This window comes from Ambystoma mexicanum, chromosome 2p (genome assembly GCF_040938575.1).
Source record: "Ambystoma mexicanum isolate Mex_15411 chromosome 2p, UKY_AmexF1_1, whole genome shotgun sequence".
NCBI classification, from domain to species: domain Eukaryota; kingdom Metazoa; phylum Chordata; class Amphibia; order Caudata; family Ambystomatidae; genus Ambystoma; species Ambystoma mexicanum.
The window spans coordinates 1,150,769,806-1,150,790,699 of record NC_090923.1 but is presented as its reverse complement, the minus strand read 5'-3'; the positions used below and the strand labels follow the sequence as shown (position 1 = coordinate 1,150,790,699).

The 20,894-nt window shown below is 48.1% G+C and overlaps 1 protein-coding gene across 3 annotated transcripts in view; it reads left to right on the top strand.

The window, feature by feature from the left end:
• Nucleotides 1–20,894, top strand: part of LOC138567247 (semaphorin-3F-like) — a 548,170-nt gene that overhangs the window by 176,547 nt on the left and 350,729 nt on the right. The window lies entirely within an intron of this gene.

Genomic DNA, 20,894 nt, shown 5'->3' with positions numbered 1-20,894 from the left:
CAAGAGAAGCCATGCTGATCTGTCACAGTTCCTGCAGAATCATCACCAATTGCCCCAACTCCCTGCAGACATGCATGAGAAGCCATGCTAATCTGTCACAGTTCCTGCAGAATCCCTGCCATATGCCCCACACCCTGCAGACATGCGTGAGAAGCCATGCTGATAATCTCCAACAGTTCCTGCAGAATCCCCACCATATGCCCCACATCCTGCAGACATGCATGAGAAGCCATGCTGATCTGTCACAGTTCCTGCAGAATCCCCGCCATATGCCCCACACCCTGCAGACATGCGTGAGAAGCCATGCTAATCTGTCACAGTTCCTGCAGAATCCCCGCCATATGCCCCACACCCTGCAGACATGCATGAGAAGCCATGCTGATCCATCCTCCACAGTTCCTGCAGAATCCCCACCAATTGCCCCACTCCCTGCAGACATGCAGGAGAAGCCATGCTGATCTGTCACAGTTCCTGCAGAATCATCACCAATTGCCCCAACTCCCTGCAGACATGCATGAGAAGCCACGCTGATCTGTCACAGTTCCTGCAGAATCATCACCAATTGCCCCAACTCCCTGCAGACATGCGTGAGAAGCCATGCTGATAATCTCCAACAGTTCCTGCAGAATCTCCACCATATGCCCCACACCCTGCAGACATGCATGAGAAGCCATGCTGATCTGTCAGTTCCTGCAGAATCCCCGCCATATGCCCCACACCCTGCAGACATGCGTGAGAAGCCATGCTGATCTGTCACAGTTCCTGCAGAATCCCCGCCATATGCCCCACACCCTGCAGACATGCATGAGAAGCCATGCTGATCCATCCTCCACAGTTCCTGCAGAATCCCCACCAATTGCCCCACTCACTGCAGACATGCAGGAGAAGCCATGCTGATCTGTCACAGTTCCTGCAGAATCATCACCAATTGCCCCAACTCCCTGCAGACATGCATGAGAAGCCATGCTGATCTGTCACAGTTCCTGCAGAATCCCTGCCATATGCCCCACACCCTGCAGACATGCGTGAGAAGCCATGCTGATAATCTCCAACAGTTCCTGCAGAATCCCCACCATATGCCCCACATCCTGCAGACATGCATGAGAAGCCATGCTGATCTGTCACAGTTCCTGCAGAATCCCCGCCATATGCCCCACACCCTGCAGACATGCGTGAGAAGCCATGCTAATCTGTCACAGTTCCTGCAGAATCCCCGCCATATGCCCCACACCCTGCAGACATGCATGAGAAGCCATGCTGATCCATCCTCCACAGTTCCTGCAGAATCCCCACCAATTGCCCCACTCCCTGCAGACATGCAGGAGAAGCCATGCTGATCTGTCACAGTTCCTGCAGAATCCCCGCCATATGCCCCACACCCTGCAGACATGCGTGAGAAGCCATGCTGATAATCTCCAACAGTTCCTGCAGAATCCCCACCATATGCCCCACACCCTGCAGACATGCATGAGAAGCCATGCTGATCTGTCACAGTTCCTGCAGAATCCCCGCCATATAACCCACACCCTGCAGACATGCATGAGAAGCCATGCTGATCTGTCACAGTTCCTGCAGAATCCCCGCCATATGCCCCACACCCTGCAGACATGCATGAGAAGCCATGCTGATCTGTCACAGTTCCTGCAGAATCCCCGCCATATGCCCCACACCCTGCAGACATGCATGAGAAGCCATGCTGATAATCTCCAACATTTCCTGCAGAATCCCCACCATATGCCCCACACCCTGCAGACATGCATGAGAAGCCATGCTGATCTGTCACAGTTCCTGCAGAATCCCCGCCATATGCCCTACACCCTGCAGACATGCATGAGAAGCCATGCTGATCTGTCACAGTTCCTGCAGAATCCCCGCCATATGCCCCACACCCTGCAGACATGCATGAGAAGCCATGCTGATCTGTCAGTTCCTGCAGAATTCCCGCCATATTGTGAGAACCACCCACGCCAAACTCGGTAATATCAGGGTTCAGTTGATCGCGTAGTGTAGCCGTAGAAACCTTCCAGACAATGCAACTCCCAATAGTACAAAGGGACTATTTTGGAAGGGGAATTGCCCAGAAGATTATGTGAGTCGGAAGACAGCTACCTAGACAAAGAACACAATATCAGGAATTGGGTTCATGAAATTAGTCATAAACCAGGAAAACGGTAGTAGATCAAACAACATACTCACGGAGTGATACCTCTGGGCAAGGATAGGAAATCAGGCAGGACAGAGGGCCAGGATATCCAGGACATACGTTTCGGTGCTTGACAGGTGATATCCTAGTCTTCGGACAGAAGATGAAGGAAGTTCGTCCGATGATAACTGTTCCAGATGAAAGGGACAATCCAACCTAAGCCTATACCCGCCGGCACGCGGACGCCTAGTAAACAATGTCCGTGAGTAATCCGAGTCTCTTGTGATCAGTTCCGATGAACTTGGTAGGTCCAAATACAAAGTTCCGAGAGTCTGAGTTCCGTGAAGAGCAAATATCCGAGACGCCTAATCAAGAAAATGTCAGACAAAAGAAGGGTCGTTCGTTCCGAGGTCGAGTAAACAGGTAGATCCAATACAAGGTTTAGGGGAAGTTCAATAACAATCCGTGGGGCAAAAACAGGGTCCAAGATCCAAGAACAACAGGCCAGACAAGAACACAGATAGAGCTCCAAAATAGTAAATTCAGAAGCAGCGTTCCGAAAGCCGGGCGGAGATTTAAACTATTCACGTGACCCAGCGGGGAACGTTGCCATGACGTAACCGTGCACGAACGTGCTCAGGCAACCAACGTTTCCACGGCAACCCCCAGCGTTGTCGGATACTCTGGAAACGCTTCGGTTCCGTGTGTTTTGGAATTGTAGAACGTGTAGTCTTGACGTAACGTTGGATGAGACGGGGAGCAGACGCTGGTTTCTTGACAGTATCCTCCCCCAAAGATGCCCTCACTCCCCGAGAGGCCAAGAACCGAGCCAAGAGGACCGGAGAATGTACATTGGATTCAGGCTCCCAAGTGCGGTCCTCGGGTCCATAACCCTTCCAATCAATAAGGAAATAACGAACCCCTCGGGAAACCTTAGTGTCTAGAATAGCCTTCACCTCATACTCCTCCTCCCCCTGTATTTTGACCGGAGGCGGACGAATTGGGAGCCTGGTCCCCTCCGAACAGGGCTTCAGTAGAGATACATGAAAAACCGGATGGATCTTCCAAGTATTCGGTAGTTCAAGTCTCACTGCAGACTGATTGATTACATCCTTGACAGGATAAGGACCAACATATTTGAGTTTCAAACAACTCCTCATAGGAATACGGAGATGTTTAGTGGAAAGCCAGACCAACATACCCGGGTGGTAATCGGGTGCAGGAGACCTATGCCGGTCGGCGTACTCCTTAGAACGATCCTGAGCTTCCTTCAAACGGGAATGTACATGTTGGTGTAGAGAAGTAATATCCCTAAGACTGTCTTGGACCGCAGGATTGTCTGACAAGACTGGAAGATCCAATGGCAGAGAACGAGGATGACAACCATACAAGGCAAAGAAAGGAGAAGTACCTGTGGAAGTATGAACAGAATTGTTGTACGCAAATTCAGCAGTCGTCAATGCCGACAACCAGGATTCCTGATGTTGCATAGTTAGACAGCGTAAATACTGCTCAAGCGTGGCATTCAAGCGTTCCGTTTGACCGTCCGTTTCTGGATGATAGGCAGTGGAATACCTCGCATCAACACCCAGTGACATAGTAAGATGCTTCCAGAAACGCGACGTGAACTGTGAGCCTCTGTCGGATATTATGACATCAGGAAGGCCGAAACGGCGGAAAACATGGCGAAGAAACAGATCCGCCAGAACCGGTGCCGTAGGCAAACCCTGACATGGAACAAACACGGCCAGTTTGGTAAAATAATCGATTACCACCCATATGGTGTCAAAACCCCGAATGGAAGGGAGTTCCGTGATGAAATCCATTGATATCATAGTCCATGGTTTGCTAGGAACCGGAAGAGGACACAACAACCCCACGGGTTTCGTGGTTGAAGACTTACACTGGGCACAGATAGCGCAGGTAGAGATGTAATCTGAGACGTCTTTCTGCATTGAAGGCCACCAACACCATCTCTTGAGTTGTTCCAGAGTCTTGCGCACCCCAGAATGGGCTGAAACCAAAGAATCATGACCCCAACTTAGAGCTGTTCGTCTGGAGTCGACATCTGGGAGATACAGACGACCATTAACATAAGGCAAAGAGTTAATAATGGTCATATTCAAATCCCCAATCTCCGGAGGATTACCAGATACCCATTCCCTAATGGATTCCTTCAATGGAGTCTTCAAGGTACAGGAGCATATCACCTGATTTGGTAACAACAGACCACCAAAATCCTTGGGAGAGAAGTCATCCCCATACCTCCTAGAAAGTGCGTCTGCCTCGGAATGTAGGGCCCCAGGACGATATGTGATCTGGAAATTGAATTGTGAAAAGAACTCATGCCACCTGGCATGCCTGGCTGTGGTGCATTTCACTGACTGCATGGCAAGAAGATTGCGATGATCAGTGTAAACCTTTACTGGAACAGCAGTACCCAGAAGATGATGTCGCCACACCTTGAATGCATCACGTACAGACAATAATTCACGCTCAGTGACAGTGTATCTTGTTTCATATTTGGTAAGCTTCCTGGAATGAAATGCCACAGGATGAAGGAAATCTGTGTCCTTGCAATACTGAGACAACACTGCCCCAATCGCTTGATCCGAGGCATCAGCCTCCACATAGAAAGGTTGCCCAGAATCGGGATGCTGGAGGACTGGCGCAGAGGTGAACGCGATCTTGAGATCGTCAAAAGCTCTTTGTGCTTCCGCCGTCCACTTGAACCCATTCTTAGGACTGGTAAGGGCAGTCAAAGGAGCAACAATCCCAGAGAATGAGCGAATGAAACGTCTATAAAAGTTCGCAAACCCTAAAAAAGACTGTAAGGATTTGATAGATGTAGGAGCAGGCCAGTCCAACACGGCCCTTACTTTGGAATCACTCATACCGACTCCTTGGTTTGTGATATCGTATCCCAGAAATTCCACATGTTGGACATGGAAGATACACTTCTCTAGCTTAGCATAGAGATGATTGTCTCGGAGCCTTTGTAGCACCGTAGAAACGTGTTGAACATGGGTATCATAGTTCGGTGAGTAGATCAGGATATCATCTAGATATACAATGACATAATGGTCGAGTAAGTCACTGAAAACATCATTGATAAAGTACTGAAATGTAGCCGGGGCATTGCTCAAACCAAAAGGCATAACCAGATACTCATACAGGCCGTACTTGGTTTTAAACGCCGTCTTCCACTCGTCACCTCTCCGTATCCTGACCAAATTATAAGCACCCCGCAGATCCAACTTGGTGAAGATGGAAGAAGAACCCAATTGGTCTAGAAGAACCGAAATGAGTGGAATTGGGTATTGATTACGGATGGTGACAGCGTTCAATGCACGGTAATCTATGCAAGGGCGCAAATCGCCCTCTTTCTTTGGAACAAAAAAAAGAGGCGATGCCGCCGGAGAACGCGATGGCCTGATAAAGCCAGAAGCCAAAGACTTGTCCAGATACTCCTTGAGCACCAAATCCTCCTTGTGGGTTAAGGAGTAGACACGACCAGATGGTATGACAGCATTAGGAACCAAATCAATGGGACAGTCATACTGTCGATGTGGTGGTAGAATCTCAGCACCTCTCTTGTCAAATACGTCCTTGTAGTCTCGGTACTCCCCAGGTAACACCGAGTTCCTGACTGCTCCGATGACCAGAGCGGACTCCAAGAGATGTGTACTGGGTCCCACAGATGAGGATCCTAATGTCCCACAAGAAGTAGCACAGTATTCAGACTGAAAAGAAACCGTCCCTTTAGCCCAATCCAATAACGGATTGTGTTTCCTTAGCCAGGGCAACCCAAGGATTAACTTGAACTGAGGTGCTGTAATGACGTCAAAGGTTATAGTCTCTGTATGCCCAGAGTACATAGTCATGAAAAGATCCACCGTTTGTTCAGTCACCAGACCAGATAACAAGGTCGTGCCGTCAACGGCGTTGACCAGTTCAGGAGAAGGCTTGGGAATCAGAGGAATACCATGATTCTTAACAAACTGGCTGTCGACATAATTCCCAGTGGCCCCTGAATCCAATACAGCATCCGCTGTACAAGAAGCTAAGGAAGGAGCGCAAACATCAACCGTTAACTTAAACAAAACCTTGAGATCAGAGCCCGTATTCAAGGGACTCGACAAAGGGGCTCTCTCTATTGCCGAGCTTTGGAGTTTCCCTGTTTTCGCGGTTTCCTGGGGCACTGTCTCAGGAAATGTTCCGAGGAGCCACAGTAATAACACAAATTGTTCTTCCTACGGTTCTCCCTTTCCTCAGACGAGAGCGGAGCCCTAAGGGTACCTATCTGCATAGGTTCAGGCGCAGCATGGCTCGGATCAGTAGCTACTGGCGTAGGACAAGGAACCAGACTCCTTTCCCCTTTGCGTTCTGCTCTCCTGGCATCAATTTGAAGTACTAGATCAACTAACTCCGAAAAACCAGTAGGAATGACTGGGACAGTGGACAAGACATCCTTGAGAGAGTCTGAAAGCCCTTTGTAAAACAGAGCCCCTTTCTTTGCCTCGGGCCAATCCGTCTCCGCCACCAGTTGGTTAAACTTGGCTAGGTAGGACAACAAAGACAAGTCCTTCTGTTGTAAAGAGAGTAGTTCCAAATCCGAGGCTTGGGATTTATATCGTGTGTCAAAGACACGTGTCATAGCAGAGATGAGAGCATCACAGTCGTACAATAGATGACTCCCTTGTTCCAGTAATGGATTTGCCCAGACCGCTGCCGTACCCCCACGGTAGGATAACACAAACGCCGCCTTGGTAGTGGCATCGGGGAAAGAAGTAGGACGGCACAAAAAATGTAGCCTACATTGGTTGATGAAAGTGCGGAACGTCTTAGGATCCCCCATGAAACGTTCCGGAGGGGCCAAGGGAAACTGGGCCGTCATGTATACAGGTGCAGTATCTTGACGAGGAACGCCAGCTCCAAGGGCAGAACCAGAAGGAGGGGCGCTAACACCACCACCCGCCTGTAAACCGGCCTGAAGGACGTCGATCCGACGCTGGGTGGCATCATGAGCCGCAGTCATATCTGCGCGTAAACCAGCAACCAACTGAACCAAAGCTGCCAATGGATCATCGGCAGCGTCCATGATAATGGAGATATGGCTTCTGAATATGTGAGAACCACCCACGCCAAACTCGGTAATATCAGGGTTCAGTTGATCGCGTAGTGTAGCCGTAGAAACCTTCCAGACAATGCAACTCCCAATAGTACAAAGGGACTATTTTGGAAGGGGAATTGCCCAGAAGATTATGTGAGTCGGAAGACAGCTACCTAGACAAAGAACACAATATCAGGAATTGGGTTCATGAAATTAGTCATAAACCAAGAAAACGGTAGTAGATCAAACAACGTACTCGCGGAGTGATACCTCTGGGCAAGGATAGGAAATCAGGCAGGACAGAGGGCCAGGATATCCAGGACTTACGTTTCGGTGCTTGACAGGTGATATCCTAATCTTCGGACAGAAGATGAAGGAAGTTCGTCCGATGATAACTGTTCCAGATGAAAGGGACAATCCAACCTAAGCCTATACCCGCCGGCACGCGGACGCCTAGTAAACAATGTCCGTGAGTAATCCGAGTCTCTTGTGATCAGTTCCGATGAACTTGGTAGGTCCAAATACAAAGTTCCGAGAGTCTGAGTTCCGTGAAGAGCAAATATCCGAGACGCCTAATCAAGAAAATGTCAGACAAAAGAAGGGTTGTTCGTTCCGAGGTCGAGTAAACAGGTAGATCCAATACAAGGTTTAGGGGAAGTTCAATAACAATCCGTGAGGCAAAAACAGGGTCCAAGATCCAAGAACAACAGGCCAGACAAGAACACAGATAGAGCTCCAAAATAGTAAATTCAGAAGCAGCGTTCCGAAAGCCGGGCGGAGATTTAAACTATTCACGTGACCCAGCGGGGAACGTTGCCATGACGTAACCGTGCACGAACGTGCTCAGGCAACCAACGTTTCCACGGCAACCCCCAGCGTTGTCGGATACTCTGGAAACGCTTCGGTTCTGTGTGTTTTGGAATTGTAGAACGTGTAGTCTTGACGTAACGTTGGATGAGACGGGGAGCAGACGCTGGTTTCTTGACACATATGCCCCACACCCTGCAGACATGCATGAGAAGCCATGCTGATCTGTCAGTTCCTGCAGAATCCCCGCCATATGCCCCACACCCTGCAGACATGCATGAGAAGCCATGCTGATCTGTCACAGTTCCTGCAGAATCCCCGCCATATGCCCCACACCCTGCAGACATGCATGAGAAGCCATGCTGATCCATCGTCCACAGTTCTTGCAGAATCCCCACCAATTGCCCCACTCCCTGCAGACATGCAGGGGAAGCCATGCTGATAATCTCCAACAGTTCCTGCAGAACCCCCACCATATAACCCACACCCTGCAGACATGCATGAGAAGCCATGCTGATCTGTCACAGTTGCTGCAGAATCCCCGCCATATGCCCCACACCCTGCAGACATGCATGAGAAGCCATGCTGATCCATCCTCCACAGTTCCTGCAGAATCCCCACCAATTGCCCCACTCCCTGCAGACATGCAGGAGAAGCCATGCTGATCTGTCACAGTTCCTGCAGAATCCCCACCATATGCCCCACACCCTGCAGACATGCACGAGAAGCTATGCTGATCTGTCACAGTTCCTGCAGAATCCCCGCCATATGCCCCACGCCCTGCAGACATGCACGAGAAGCCATGCTGATCTGTCACAGTTCCTGCAGAATCCCTGCCATATGCCCCACGCCCTGCAGACATGCATGAGAAGCCATCACAGTTCCTGCAGAATCCCCGCCATATGCCCCACACCCTGCAGACATGCACGAGAAGCCATGCTGATCTGTCACAGTTCCTGCAGAATCCCCACCAATTGCCCCACTCCCTGCAGACATGCATGAGAAGCCATGCTGATCATCCTCCAAAGTTCCTGCATAATCCCCACCATGTGCCCCACTCCCTGCAGAAATGCATGAGAAGCCATGCTGATCACCTCTCACAGTTCCTGCAGAATCCCTGCCATATGCCCCACACCCGGCAGAGCGTGAGAAGCCATGCTGATCATCTCCCACAGTTCCTGCAGAATCCCACCATATGCCCCACTCCCTGCAGACATGTGCCCATGGTCTTGCAGCTCGCGGTCCACACCATGACCTGCACAGATGATCTCATTGGTCACCATGTATGGATGGCACTCCCCTGTGATCTACCCATGCTCTGCTGACCTGTCTCTTCAACAAGAACATGCTCTGTATCACATACTCCAAGCCCTGCAGTCTTGCTGGAGCCCCTCTGGTTCCCACCATGCCCTGCAGACACATGCATCCAGTGTCCACCCCAATCTCTGCAGATGTGCACCCATGGGTGGTCTGGGCGGCGCTCCCGCCACTGTACACTGGATCTTGCTCCATGGGTACACATCTTGTAAGGCTACTTTTCTGCTGTTATGTATGCAGTGCACTTCTGAGGTAACCAGAATTGAGTGGCCTGCTTCTGGCCCCTGTTTTTGTGTGTAAGCCGTTGCTCTGTGGGCCTTCCCTCTACTCAGCTACTGTTCTGTGTGTATTCTATAATAACTGTGACTATCTCGCTGAATCTGTGCCTACGAATTGGTCAGCTAATCCTTCTGCAGAGGTAAGCAGTTCTCGGCCTCGATCACTCGTAACCATGATTATCGAGTCCCTGCCACCGCTGTTGCCCTCAAGAACACCCCCCGAAGACATCAAAATGGTTCACTCCTCATTTTAGTGATGTAAGGTGGCATTCTGGCACGCAAATGGCGGGAAGAGTCTAATGCTCACGCTAAGATAGCACGGCTCTTCTCATTGTGGGTCGGAGCAAGGCGTTCTCCTATCCTGCTTGCCCAAACTCGGGAGGTTTTCATTCCACCTTCTCTGCCCTCAGGTTCCATGAGTGACTGTTGATCCTCCAAATTATGGGAGCTAAGCTGGAGGGATGCCCATTACTGGTTCCCTCTCTTTCCTACTAGCCCGATACCTGAAACATATTAAATATTCCGTGTGTGTTTGCCCATCCTGGTGAGCCTCGAGTCCTTCCTGCCTCCATCGGATGAGCCCAGATCCTACAGATGCCTTCGGTGGGAACCTGGCCATTGCAAATCGGGATCTTTCCTCGGTCCTCCTTGAAACCCGTCCCGTCCACCTTGGCGTGCTTCACAAGATACTGCAGTACACTTCCTCGCCCCTGCCGATCAGACCACAGTAGTACCTGCCGTTGTAGCAGCTCAGCCAGAGTACTGTACTTCTATCACTTTGGCTGGACCCCCATTTTTACTAAAACGCTTGTAAATGGTACAAATGTATCCCCCCGCCTCCTAATGGGGGACACGGAAATGGAAGCGTCTCTATTGGCTGCCTGTTCCCTATAGCGCGTTTTCCCACCTCTCGGCTCTTACTTGGGGTGCTTCCCTTGTGACAGATAGGTGCTTTCTTTTGACAAGCGGATGTGCAGGCTCTTCCTTCTCTGTTTATTTCCGGTCTAGTTCAGAAGTGCACAGGACTACCTGGTCTTTTAGCACCCATTAAAAGCCCATTTGGTTCTGCCTTCCTATTGGCTCGTTGGGAGGTGCGTGCGCCACTGCCCCTGGCTGATGGCACCAACAGACCCAAGGGCTTGTCAAGCGCTCTAGAAACCCCGGTAAGTTCACTATTCTGTGGAGCGCGCCCTCCAGCTCTTGATGGATGCTAATGGTTTGATATGGGGTGTGCACTGTGGGGCACTCACACCCCTGCCAGGGTGGCTGCTTCCGTCCCCCTTGACTCTGCATTGCACGCACTTCTGCGTGCTGCAGGCCTGGGTGCTCTGGGTGGCTCTGGGTGCGCGCCAGGCGCCTCCTGCTCCTCTGTATAAGGCATTGCTGGCCATGCTCTGCTTTATTCCAGAGATCCGACACTAGACACGGGGAAATAGCGGGCTTCTCAGAAAAGATTAAACTCTCAGCACTGGCTGCGCGCCAGAATCCGAGCTTTCCCCTGAGCCCGGCCGGCTCTGCCCATTCTGGCCCCACCGACATCCACCAAGCGGCGGATTCTCGATCGGGGGCACGGGGAGGGCAGGGGTCTGCGCTCGCATGTGTCTGTGCGCACGTACGATTGTGTATGCGACAATGACCTGCTACATTTTTGGAGAGTTTGAATGCATGTGTGAGTGCCTTGCGATGCATGTCATTTGGAGCGTGTGTTTAGCAGGCGGTCTCTGCAGAGTGGTAGGTGTGGGCAGGTGAGGATTGAGGGGGTCCATGCTCCAGACTTGGGCTCGGGGTCCTGCCTGCGGTGCTGGCTTTCTGGCTCTGGTGCACTTCAGAGACCCCTGTAAGTGCCCGCGTTCTGCTGGTCGTCATTTTCCCTTTGACCATCCTCCTTCTAAGATCCAGTTTAGACAGACCTCTCCTTGGAGAGTGTGCACTTTATAGAGGGTGCTTTCAGCACCAGCCTCTCATCTCGCTCTCATGCAGCCAGTGGACGCCAGAGTCTTCATTTGGAATAATTTAGCTGGCTGTGCACAGTCCAACAAGCAGAGAATACTGTTGTGGCCACATTTTGCGGCCCCAAGCCTGACCCCAGCGCTCTAATGATGTGACTGCATTCAGCACCCTCCAGGCCTGACGCCAACACCTCAGTGCTGGGGGCTCATTCCGCACCCTCCAGGTTTGACACCAACACTCAAATGATGTGACCACATTCCACTCCTTCCAGGCCTCATGTCCACACCCCAAGGGTGTGACCACCTTCAGCACCATGCAGGCCTGACGTCCACACCCCAAGGGTGTGACCACCTTCAGCACCCTCCAGGCCTGATGTCCAAACCCCAAGGGTGTGACCACCTTCAGCACCCAGCAGGCCTGGCGTCCACACCCCAAGGATGTGACCACCTTCAGCACTCTGCAGGCCTGACGTCCACACCCCAAGGATGTGACCACCTTCAGCACCCTGCAGGCCTGACGTCCACACCCCAAGGATGTGACCACCTTCAGCACCCTCCAGGCCTGACGTCCACACCCCAAGGATGTGACCACCTTCAGCACCCTCCAGGTGATGCCCACACCCCAAGAATGTGACCACCTTCAGCACCCTCCAGGCCCGACGTCCACACCCCAAGGATGGGACCACCTTCAGCATCCTCCAGGTGATGCCCACACCCCAAGGATGTGACCACATTCGGCACCCTCCAGACCTTACACGGCTCTCAAGGGCACACAGCCATTGGCCTTTGTGGCACACTACTGCTTTCCCTGAGGGTGCACCACATTGGGCTGACACTGCCACCGCATTCTTACACCACACTTACTTTCCTTTCTGGGCACGCTGCTTTTCTGTCCATACATTGGCCAATGCCTCTACTAGCGGCATCTCAAACCCTAAGGGCCTATGATGTCAGAGATGGGAAAACATGGAAGATCCTGGACATGTGGGGCCTACACGGAACAGCTCACCGCCCTATACTGAATACCCCAAAGGACTTCACAAATATTTCCCCCAGCATCCTGTTCCTCTCATCTAGCTATCCCTCGCACCTGGCAACCCTACGGTGAGACATGGGACTTGCTCACAGGCTCCCGAACATTTCATGTGATAGTTGTAGAAAGTGTAGGTCGCATGCAAATGATCTAGGAGTGAGTACTTATTAAAGGGTAGGATTGGAAAACGAAGGCCACGTGATCCTACCCAGCACTGGACATTAATTATTGGTGTTGAGGCAGTGTCAACTTAATCTTAGTTTATTTAGGGGATTCTAATTTTGGGGAGCACTCTATGGAAGATGGGACCAGGACAAAGTCTGTTCCTAATGCATCATGCTCTCTGGGGGACTGTTTTCACTAGTCGGGTGTGCAGCGCAAGGACTTTATGGCCTTGGGTGGGTATGCGATGGTTGGGGATCCATCGTTGCTCTTCAAAAGTAAAGGTGATTTCTGTTAAAGGATGGTGGAAACACATCAGTGATGCCCACAGAAAGGAGAAAGGCAATGCCAGGTCGCCTTCCCGCTCTATTAGACGTGAGAGGAAATGGCTACCATTTACAAATCATACTGATGCTTCACCAATTCAAAGTATGTGTCGAATATGGTGATTGTAGATGTCTCTTTTCAAAACAAATTTAGTTATAGGTTTGACTTTTATTATTTTGGTATATGCACCCAATTTCTTGCCTCTTCTCCCTTTTAATTCTATACATCTCTTTAAGGTTTATTATATAAGGTTATTCTATTGATCCTTCTGTCAAATTATGAACTGGCTTTGCTTCATTCAATGTAAATTGTGTTGTTCATATACTAAAGCTCTATTTGTCTTGGTCATGGATATCCATGATTTCATGTAACATGTTAGTTTATTTATCTTTTGTGATTGTATTGATGATTGTGAGTAAAAGAAACTGTCTTTTTTTTAGTTTTTATAGAAGTAAAGGGGAATCCCCTATATATTAACCATGTACACCCATTAGCCACCATCTATTGGTCCCTCCACCTGGGGCTTGTTTCCACTTCCTCTCATGGGCAATTCCCAACTCGGGGTATTTCAGTAAAGTGGAGTGTTGAAGAAAGGAGCGTTTGTTTTGTAAAGGTAACTGTAAAGAAAGGCGCAGAGGTATGTGTGAGTGTGTTTTTTTAAAAAAAATGTTATTCATCAGCTTAAGAAAGTTAGTGTACCTTCCCAATCGTGTGTGCATTTTAAGTTGGCATTCGATTTTTCCAGTGACTATGCATAAGAGCATATCATATTCAGGGCACCATGGCCAGTGGGCATAACTACCCGCAAAGGTCCCCCGGAGGAAGCAGCATGGCACCATCAGAAACAAGTGAACTACAATCTGATAACAGCCCCATTTTATAAAGTGGGTCATGCCTTAGTCCTCCCACCCAGTTCATCGACCTAGCAAGGATGAAATGCTGAGTCTGCTTACCGGAGACATCTTACCAGCAGCCTGCGAATACGTTACACCCACTGTTGGATGAGTAGAGGGCAACCACATATTTGCATCAACAGCTAGCTGTGGTTTTAGCTGTTGCACCCAGAGTAGGCAAGAAAGCATAAACCTGCGTCGCGGGATTCAATATTCAGAAACATGAGGGCCAGGGTACTAGCAGAGAAAGCTTCCCGAGGATATGGGACTGGGGAGCAGTGCAGAAATCGATTAATTTGCAACCAGAGCTGTGGATTGATTGGTAGTGGTACAGCGATCTTGCTTGATTTATCCAACCAATACTATTGATCTCCTCAATGGTGAGGAAATTCACGACATTGGTTGCCACAGCGTGAGTGAGGCTGACACGGTGCCTCATTACATGCAGGACAGCTGGCAAAAAGCAGGCATCACTTTGAAAGGAAGCAAACTTAGACCAGGAGGACTCGTGCAACATGGCAGCCATTCTGCAACAGGGTAATCCATTGGGAGCAAACAATGGGTCCGCCATTTCTGAAGCAGGCAGCTTTAATGCACTGAAGAGTGATCCCTCCCTCGATAGCCTGGCACTAACCGCTCTAGCCGGAAGGCTTTAGAGCTGTGACCTGCTGTCGCCACGTAGGCCCCAACCGTGCGCAGACCATTTGCCCGTGCTTCTTCACCCAAGCCCCAATGACCTGAGACCCCAAGTGGACACCAAGATCTGATGCCAACCCAAACCACCTCCAGTGCACCTCTGGCACTATATCCACGCCTGACACGTTACCAAATGTGAAAGACGTACCATGCGACATTAGAGGAGGAAGAACCCCACCATGCAAAGTGACGTTTTGTACTCTATAGACAGTCATCATTAATTCTTGGGGGCGGGCAGGGACCATCATTAATTCTTGGGGGCGGGCAGGGGGCCAGGGGGTATTGGTTTTGAAGACTCACACTGGTAATCCCATTACAAAAAAATAATATCCAAAAATGTTTGTTATGATTGGTTATTTATAACGCGCTTAATACCCAGAAGTTTCTAAGCACGTACCCGGGGATCGAACCTGTGTTGCTCCTGTCTTCTTGCTTCCAAGGCGAGCACGTTGCCCCTGAACTATCCCCCCGAGATGTATATTAAAAGCAGGCAACGCTAGGTGGGTTGGGAAATATATTCTGCTACGAAATAACCAAGATGGAATGCATGCAGGCTAGGGCCCAAACCTCCCTCTACTGGAGGCCTGCCAGTGATGAGGTATCTACGCTCTTTTTGGACCACGTTTTGTCATATAGTGGCACCATATGAAGAGCAATACACGTTTTACGTTCTGAACGCGCAGGCGCGAGCTGCTTAAGATTCTATTTAAGACCCTTCACGTCATAGCCTCGCCTCGCCCTAGTAAAAAAGAAATCCACTTTTTGGATTGTTTTGGGATTGCTTCTGGCTTGTTTTCAAGCTGCAGATTTTTTTTGGATTTATTTTGGATTTTTTGGGGATTTTTTCAAGCAAGGATTTATTTGCCTTGGGTAGGAGGATTTATTTTGGAGTTTTACTGACTTGTTTCTCAGTAAAAACAATCCACTAACACTAATTGGCAGGCAAGCATTTCTAAAGGATTTATTTTGGAGTTTTACTGACTTGTTTCTCAGTAAGAACAATCCACTAACACTAATTGGCAGGCAGGCATTTCTAAAGGATTTATTTTGGAGTTTTACTGACTTGTTTCTCAGTAAAAATAATCCACTAACACTAATTGGCAGGCAGGCATTTCTAAAGGATTTATTTTGGAGTTTTACTGACTTGTTTCTCAGTAAAAACAATCCACTAACACTAATTGGCAGGCAGGCATTTCTAAAGGATTTATTTTGGAGTTTTACTGACTTGTTTCTCAGTAAAAACAATCCACTAACACTAATTGGCAGGCAGGCATTTCTACAGGATTTATTTTGTATTTTTTTCATCTTGTTTCTCAATAGAACCAATCCAGCAACACTACACATTTTTACTGCATTTATTTTGGATTCTTTTGCAAGCAAGGCTACATTGGAAGATTTATTTTTGATTTTTTCCAACTTGTATCTCTGTAAAAACAATCCAGTAACATAGGCACACATTTTTACTTCATTTAAATGTTGGAAAAATAATGTCAAACTGCACTTAACTAATTTCTCCAGTAAATAATGCCCAGTCGCTATCATTCAGGGTGTATCAATTTGCAGCAATGGGTAGAAGGAATGCTAACACCTCGGCCATCCCATCTCCCATCGCGCCACCTGACTCGCTGGATGGTGGCTGACTGTCTCCTGCCTGCCACCCGGTACAGCTGTACCCCTCCTCTGTGCTCCTCTGTTTACCACCCCTGGCTGTATATCTGTTCTGTTACGTTTGAAAAAAAAGAATGCACCCGCAATTACTATTTTATTTGTTTCTTTTATTTATTGGATACTTTGTAAGTCCCCTACACATAAAATGGTGTTTCAAGGCACCTCAAGACAAAATAAAGGGGGCAGGAGAGAACAAGGGAGAAAGATAACAACATTCCGGCTATGCCTTGTGACATTTGGATCATTGGCAGCAAACCATGCCTGAATAGCCTACTGTCTCTACCCCAAACAATAAATACTATGTATGGTACTCTTAAATAATTTACATTTCTTATGCAGATGTAAGTAAACCAAGCAGAAAAGAAGCAGAAAAGAAATAATATGATTACCAGGTGGGGCTAGTGGCCGGCACTTGCTTCTGGCAGGCACTGGGCCACGATGGGGGGTTAGGCCAGAGTCCTAGGTGAGGCTTGTGCTGGCCCGAGCTCCGCTGGGATCTCCTAGCTCTAGTCTCCCCACCTAAGAAAACACTCCTTTTGGGTTTAGCTTTAAAAATGCCATATCACAGTGAGAAAACATGTCCAAACTGGATGTACAATGTAGGCCAGTCTTATAGTCAGGCCTGGCCGAAGAGGTATGGGGGCCTAATTCAACATGATGGTTGGGGGACCCTTTGCTTACAATGCAAAACAGTCTGAGGCACCTGTGGGGTGCATACATCATAATGGAGAGGAAGAAATACAGCCATGGGTTAATAGCTGCCGATTTTCCCATTGCACTTGCACGATGCAAATGCAATGTGCCTGAAGATCCTCTGTCTGTTCTCCCTTGTCTTCTCCCCTAAATTGCACTGGTAAAACTGCAAAATCGCTGACGGGCCTATTTGCAGTGTCTCAACTGTTAAATGTATATTACACACTTACTGTGCCTCTGGAGACTATTATCGTCTCAGAATTTCAAGGTATACTAGACTGGGGGCAGCAAGATCAAAATGATTTTCCCATGATAAGACACTTTAGGGAAGTGGTGAAATCAGGATTGGAGTCCAGTCTTGCAATTAAAGTACTTAACCACATATCTTCCCAGCTACAGCTTGTGGACATGTCTGGGTTTTGATGGAGATGGCTTAAAAAGTATGCAAATCACATGATAAACCACGCTGACAAACATTTTCTTATAGAAATATGTGTAACACGAAAAAGAAAAAAAACACAATTTTTGTTGCCCCAACCCATCCTCCTCCCCATTTTCACTGGAAAGCTACAAGTACCAGAAGTAATATAAGCCCAATCTCCAAGTAAAAACCACTGAACAGGTTATCATGCCATGTTCATTCTAGAGAGGAGTGCCTGCTACCTTTTTTGTATTTTTTCAAGGAACTTGGGGTTGGTCATCCTCCATTACCTGGGAGAACACAGACGTGGACCCCTTGCTCACTGTGCTCAGAGAGGCACAGCTCCACCTCACTGATGGGACCCAACAAGGCTGAAACACGTGTATGGGGTTGCTGTTGGTACTCTTGTTCAAAGGAGGTTTGCCTGGCATTTTGGTGCTGTAGTGTCCTTGTGGGCGGGACAAAGACTGATATGCAAATGGTTATTCCTCCTTTGTGAAAAGTACAGTGAGCAAAAAGTGATGGCTGCGGACTCTCAAGTGGGTAAAAACCATTGAACAGGTTATTATGCCATGTTTATTCTAGAGAGGTGTGCCTGCTACCTCTTTTGTATTTAAGCTCCATGGGGTTTGCAAATGTGATTAGACACACAACAAAATGTATTTTGTGGTAATAATATGGTCACCTACATTTAGTCATTGTTTGACTAATAAAGAGAATGCAATTTAACTGTGCTGTTCATAACAAAATGTGTTTTAAAAAAGAGTTTCTGAGGAGAGTGGGGTTAAATTTGCTGGGTATACACTCTGTTCTATGTATAGTTATGGTATTCTGTTAAATGTCTTAATTTTGACACCTTACCACAGCGTTTTAAATGAGTGCTCTTTCCTGCTTATTTAGTTGGGAGTCGGCTTGTTTTGGGCTTCTTTTGCAGGGTCATTTGGCTTTTTTTTCTCGGGCCTGGCAGCGTGGGCAGCAATGGCGGCGGAAGAAGAAGATACGATGGTGGCCGTGCTCCTTGTGGGCACGAAAAACGAGATAAATACCATACCAGAGGTAAGTGTGCACACGTTTAGGGCACCTTTATTTATGTGGATGTGTATCTGGACACAATCTGGAGCACTGCGCACTCCACGAATATCGAGGGGCATGGAGGGGAGATGCGGGAAAAAAATAATCTTATTTCAAAGTCATGCTGGAAAGGAAGGAGGCTCTGACGGACTTATTCTGTGGCCCGAGGGACTGCTGAGGGAGGGTTAGAGAGGAATTCAGGAGGTGAGCCCCGGAGCAGTGTGCTGATCGAGAAACAAAGTTCACCCGTCAACACAAGCAGGCGCACTCGCCATCTAGCCCAGCACAACTATGAACTGGGGATTTATGGCACAGCCGGTTCCCCGTATGTCTCCTTCTCCCATTTCCAGGGCAGGGCACAACTGTAAACATCTGTCTACTGGGCAAAAGAGAATGGCAGTTCAATCTCACTGCTGTCTTTGAACGCGAAGCTTATCCTGTGTCATGCGTTACTTATTCACTTCAAACTGTTCAGCGCGCCATTAAAACCATCTAAACGCTGCGCCTGAGGGTTGAACACTAAACAGTTTGGTACCACAGTGACCGGAGCTGGATCTTTGAAGAAACCGTGCATGTATTGTAAAAACACATTGCAAAATGTTGCGGCCATTGACCACAGTACTGAAATTGCCAGAATCAATGACCCTGTAGAAGGGTCAGATGGGGTACTGGGTGTCACTGCCTGTTGGATCAAAGGACAGTGGCTCAGAGCAGGCAGGCAGCACGTGCATGGTCGAGAAACCCAGGTCTAAAAGGATGACTTAAGAGACCATCCTGGAGTCATCCGATGATCATCAAACTACATTAGAAGTCATTCCCACATCATCAGAAGTCATCACGCTGTTAAAGTCATCAGCAAATGTCTCAGAATGGTGGGTGATGAATTGGGGATGGGTTTAGGATGACTTGCTGATGATGCCAACATCATCCCTATTTTAGAAAACTCTTTGTTCCTGATGATTTTAGGATGACTTGCCGATTACGTCAAGAGCATCAACAGGTTTGCCCCAGATGATTCTGGGATGACCTGCTGATTACTTGAAGAGCATGTTAAGCCCTGATGATTTGGGGATAATTCTGGGATGACTTGCCGATTACTACAAGAGCATCACCATGAAACATGTTTATGTATCGCAAACTATTCTTAAAATTGGGCTTTTTTCGCTGCCGGCTGTCCCCGGGATAACCACAAGTTGGCGCCCCTGGTACTGGGTGCTGCACCGGGAAACATCCAAGATGTATTGAACATGTAAAACAAAACGTTTCATGAAGTAAAATATTTCCTGATATTTGTTCAGATTCAATATAGCCTGCATACGAAAGGAACACAATTGTAAAAAAAATAATACTTGTTACTATTTCAGTTCGTGCACACCATACTCATGTGTCCAGCAAATGGCAGCTTCTAAATACGTTCAGCACTATGACTATTAAAACACTATTTGAAATGCATACACAGCCAGTCTTACTGTTTTCGCTTGTGCAACATATAACCATTGTCCCCATTTGTACCCTGTACATCAAATTATATATATACTGGATAAGTGAACGAACTTGCTGTTGTTTGATGGGCTGATTTCCTGAAATGGCGTACGACCACAATATATATATATATATATATATATATATATATATATATATATATATATCATGGCCTGCTGTAGCGGCCATGTAGTTATGGTTAAGTTGCTAAACCCATAGGAAATTAACCATAACGTACCCTTAACAATGTTTTTTATTGAATGAATATATATATATATATATATATATATATATATACACACACACACACACACACACAGCACTGTGTAATAAAAATGCGTATCCGGGACACACAGATCGTTGAAAACGTGTAACTGTCCTAATTTTATGTTTGCATTCTGGGACTTGTAGTCTTGCCGTTGTAATGGCGCTACAAATCCCGGAATACAAATAAAAAAATATATAGGCATTGCCCTGTAGGCCAGTCCAGGCCTGGCAGCATCCTGGCAATGTAGACATGGCTCTCTTCATATGAAATCGTGCAGGTCAGGGCATGGGACCATTGGTGGAGGGCTTTGCAGTTCCCTCACTGGGCTGTCTCCATGTAGCTTTCATCTCGGGTCAGGTTGCCTTGGCAGACCTGCTGGGCTGCAGGTGCTCCATTTTTAAAATGTAAACTGCTTTTCACTTTACCGAAACATGGGCCCAATTCTGAAGTCCATGTAAAATTGGAAAAGTATTGTTCCTTGGTGGAACAACACTTTTCCTAAAAGCACCGTATTCTGTGACATTAAGAATGTGGGGGTACAGACATCAAAGCTTCCAGTGTCCCTAATATGGC